Below are 5,000 nucleotides of genomic sequence, written 5' to 3'. Positions count from 1 at the left end.
GTAACTTGCAAATGTTCTCGTGAAACAACTTGGGAATTCTTGCTTACCTTTGCGTTTGTAAAAATATTCGAAATCCTCTTTTGAGTTCAAACCTTGTTTCATAGACAATACAACTTCTATACTATATACTGACGCTCGTGATATTAATAATGAGAATGATAATAATAAGAAACAGCAATAATAACAATGACGATGATGATAACATTAATAATAATAATAATAATAACAATAGTTAACACAGCAATAGTAATAATAATAAAAACAACAAAAACAATGGTAATAAAAACGACATTCATTGTAATAATAATAACAATAACAATGATGATGATAGTAAAAACAATAACAACAATAATAATACTAATGACAATCGTAATAATAATAATAGTAATAATAATAATAATAATAATAATAATAATAATAATAATAATAATAATTATAATAATAATTACAGCAATAATAATAATAATAATATCAATAACAATAACAGCAACCATATGAAGACACTTGTAAAACACAGATACTCTGAACAAGTACAGATAAAACTTACTTAATAAACCTGTTTCAGATATCGAGCATCACTGTACCACATTGTCAATACATGCGATTTACACATCTGCCTTATAGGACGCCCCTGCTATTATCACATCCCTCAGTCCCATATAAGGACCATTTGCCTACACATTGTGGAAGTACATAGGGCATGCATTGGGTAGAATTCAAAACACTTCCCTTCCTATAAAAGCACAATATGTAAATTTAATGTAGGAATCAATTTAATTGGACTGATTCTATAGCTATAAAGGATGATTGAAAATAGACAAATTCATGATTGTAACAAACGAAAAAAAAAATATTGTACAATAAACTAAATAATATTATGATGTAATGTAACCCAAGATTTCAACAATGAGAATGCTCAAAGATTACTGCAACCACTAAAAAGGTCAAGCTTTAAAGTATTCATAATCACTAATAGTATACACAACACTTTCATTACAAAAATACTTTGTTTTTATCAAAGTGTATACTCGGCCCCCGCACATACTGTTTGTCTGTTTGATGACCTACTAAGTATAGCTGCTTTGTTAACTTATCAAATATAGAAGCTCTTCGTTTCTTCATAACTACCGCCACTTTTGCTAGAACGCTAAGACATAAAGCACGATTTAATAAATAACGCGAAGCAAAGGTTTAAATTACTTCTCATACTCTGTAGATATTCCTACGTCAAACCTGTTCACCCGATCCTATACCGCATCATAATATTGCACAACGTCTCATAACAAAACCCTTTGATCGACAGGAACAGAGAGAGAGAGAGGAGGGAGGAAGGGAGGGGAGAGAGAAACGCATCGCACCAGAAATCTGGTTTTCCCTAGTATGCCCTCCAACCCTGATGTAATGAGACGCGTCCTTCACAAACACAGAAAACGGGGTAATGATGTCCCTCACCAAGAAGAGCATAAACAAACGCGTCGGGAGAGCCGAGATGTCTGAAGCCGGGGGGCGTCGCACCAAAACCTAATAAGGACAGAACCTCATATCCTGTGCCCTCAGGGAGACTGCGTTTTCAACCAGGGCAACAAGTCCTCCCTGAACGCCTGGAGAGGAGAGAAACATGCCCTCCAGACTGCGCGGGATGAATTCGAAGTCGACAGAAAGTATCCGATGAAGGGGCATAAAGTGACTGGTGAAGCCATTGATGGTAATGAATATTTGAGTTCTTGCAGCATCTAATGAGGAGCCGTTTATCTATCTAAGAGGAGCACATAAAAAGAACATTGTTAACGACTGGCGCCATCTTTTGTCGAAGAGGGTAATTAAAGAGTCAAGCGAGACAGTGTTAATTATTCTTTTTGCGATTATATACACATATCTATATATATATATTAGATATAGATATATTGGTAGATATGCATATATATATTTATATATGTATGTATATATATGTATGTATATATATATATATATATATATATATATATACTGTATGTATGAATGTATACAAATATGCATATATGTATATTTACATACATATATACATATATATATTGATTATATTAGACAAAATTATTACATGTACTATATATCATTATACATACATACATACATATATAGATAGATATATTCTCAAACACATACATGTACATATATGTAAGGAACGAAGGGAGGGAGGGAGAGAGGAAGGGAGAGAGGGAGAGAGAGAGAGAGAGAGAGAGAGGAAGGGAGAGAGGGAGAGAGAGAGGGAGAGAGAGAGGAAGGGAGAGAGGGAGAGGGAGAGAGAGAGGAAGGGAGAGAGGGAGAGAGAGAGAGGGAGAGAGGGAGAGAGAGAGGAAGGGAGAGAGGAAGAGAGGGAGAGAGAGAGGAAGGGAGAGAGGGAGAGAGAGAGAGAGAGAGAGAGGAGGAGAGAGGGAGAGAGAGAGAAGAGAGAGAGAGAGAGAGAGAGAGAGAGAGAGAGAGAGAGAGAGAGAGAGAGAGAGAGAGAGAGAGAGAGAGAGAGAGAGAGAGAGAGAGAAATAATAGAAACCTTATCCTGAGGCAACGACCAAACCAGCATTTAATAGGAACAACTTTACGACCGTAAAACCCTATGTCAACACATCTTTTAATCATAAATCTGCATTAACCAATCAGACAATAATATCACATTTCCTTTGCCGTTCTGATGAAAAATAAAGAAAGATTCGAAAACATTCAATGCAGATTCGTTTTTTTTTTTCGTTTTTTCTTCAGTTTACCATAAAAAAATCCAAAGAAAACTGAATACAAGAAAATGGGACGCCCCTAAATTGGCATCACGAGGTAATTAAAAGGGAATGCAGTTTGTTCTACTGAGATGCTCAAGTGTGGCGGCCAATGAGCTCGGTTAGCAACAAGCTAATCATGCAAGAGGTATAATGAGATATACAATGATACCTGATTAACGAAATACGCATATGCAGTATAGATCACAATATTTTATAATCTAATAAATCGCTGGCGGAATTAGACGTTAAAGTGTAAATACAAGAAATATTAGCAAATCGTTAGAGGAATTAACCGCTGAAAAGTTGAAATACAAGAAAAAAGATCGCTAGAAAATACAAGTAAAATATTACAACAGTAAAATACTTCAGCGTGTTGTTTTGCCTTCACGCCGTCTAAAATGTTCTGACAAAAGAAAACGAACCAAGGAGCGTAATTTGGTTCAAAAGATAACTGTTATTCTAAGCGAAATGAAGAGAAGCGTCGCAAGCTCATCTGCTCGTAACGCCAGACAGCACGCGGTAACATGAGGCAACATCGTGTATACAACAGGTGTGGAAAGTTCTTTTTCGCAATGTAATGTTGTTCAAGTTGCATTCCAAGTGTTCTTTACGCATTCTAATATTAATCGTCTTTTGTACGGGCGGTCTAATTCTCTATTTAAGGAAAATGTCAATGATAAATTCTTACCTTTTAAATAAACTGCAGGATTCAGTGCGATGCTAGGCGAGTCTCCCCTGTAAATACAGAGAAAACGGGTAAATTACACGTGGGAGAAGGCTCGTGTGTGCGTGTGTGTGTGTGTGTGTGTGTGTGTGTGTGTGTGTGTGTGTGTGTGTGTGTGTGTGTGTGTGTGTGTGTGCGTGTGCGTGTGCGTGTGCGTGTGCGTGTGCGTGTGCGTGTGCGTGTGCGTGTGTGTGTGCGTGTGCGTGTGCGTGTGCGTGTGCGTGTGCGTGTGCGTGTGCATGCGCGCATGTGTGTTAGAGCGGGTGTGTGCGTGCGTATGTATATGTACAAACATAATAGAAAAAAATCTAAATATATTGAAAAGATGAAATGTATCTAACCACGAACCAACCATAACCTTGCAAAATCAAAACATCTTACTGGTTTACGTGAAAACGAGCGAGCGAGCGAGCGAGAGAGAGAGAGAGAGAGAGAGAGAGAGAGAGAGAGAGAGAGAGAGAGAGAGAGAGAGAGAGAGAGAGAGAGAGAGAGAGAGAGGAGAGAGAGAGAGATGAAATCCTACCACAAACACGAACCCCACCTTTTACGTTACACAACCTAACCTAAACCTCTCTTTCACAAGACGCCATTTTTTCTTCTTAGCCTAGCTCACAACCCCAAACCCACAGTTGGATAACCTTTCTTACAAACCCCGTCTCTAATTTCTCTCACATGCTATGCCTTGCGAGCTTTGATAAAATATGAAAGTACCCCCTGCCCCCCCCCCCCTTTTTTCTTCCCTTCATTTTCTAAGACTCTAACATGTTTGGTTGTAGAGGTCCATGTTTTACCAATGAATTTCTAAAAAAAATAATAATGATTACTATGAGGCCCTTTTCATTAGAGAAGGCAAAAGTTTCTCAACTATCTAGATATCATATTTCTCCCACATTTAAACTGTATATACATATACTGTCTATATATATATATATATATATATATATATATATATATATATATATCTGTATACACACACATACACACTGTATATATATGTATACATATATATCATACATATACATATACATATATATCATATATATATATACCGGTATATATATATATATATATATATATATATATATATATATAAACATATACATATACAAGCACACACACATACATGTACACATGAATGTATATGCATGTGTGTATGTAAGTGCATGCATATATGTATGTATGTATGTGTCATCTTTTTATATAAGCTATGAATGTACATGCATATGTGTGCACCTTGTAATCATTAAGATGTAAGAAACGATGCTGTAGCAGAACAAAAAAGGAAATACTCTGAGAAAAAAAACAGATAAAGAAAGAATGAAAAAGACAAAAGACAAGAGAACGAGACCACAAAAAATATATATACAAACTCACAATAATAACAACTGGCATGTAGAATCATAAAAGAAAAGAAAAAATGAAGGGACATAACCCTATATGGAAATCGCAGCACCTGGCAAGCATCGCTCCGCATGACTTTTCAAGGTCCACTAGATGGCTCTGTTTTAGTCAAGGCCCACTAGATGGCT

The 5,000-nt window shown here is 36.4% G+C and overlaps 1 protein-coding gene across 3 annotated transcripts in view; it reads right to left on the bottom strand.

Annotated features, from left to right (window-relative positions):
* The window catches only part of LOC125043141 (protein Wnt-5b-like), a 657,155-nt gene that overhangs the window by 366,536 nt on the left and 285,619 nt on the right, over positions 1–5,000 (bottom strand). For all 3 annotated transcript variants that reach the window (XM_047639108.1, XM_047639111.1, XM_047639110.1), the window contains one exon: positions 3,436–3,482. The gene's annotated coding sequence lies outside the window, so the exon portion shown is untranslated. The remainder of the gene's footprint in view (positions 1–3,435; positions 3,483–5,000) is intronic.

Source organism: Penaeus chinensis, chromosome 33, assembly GCF_019202785.1.
Source record: "Penaeus chinensis breed Huanghai No. 1 chromosome 33, ASM1920278v2, whole genome shotgun sequence".
Taxonomy (NCBI): domain Eukaryota; kingdom Metazoa; phylum Arthropoda; class Malacostraca; order Decapoda; family Penaeidae; genus Penaeus; species Penaeus chinensis.
This window is presented reverse-complemented; position numbering and strand designations above follow the sequence as displayed.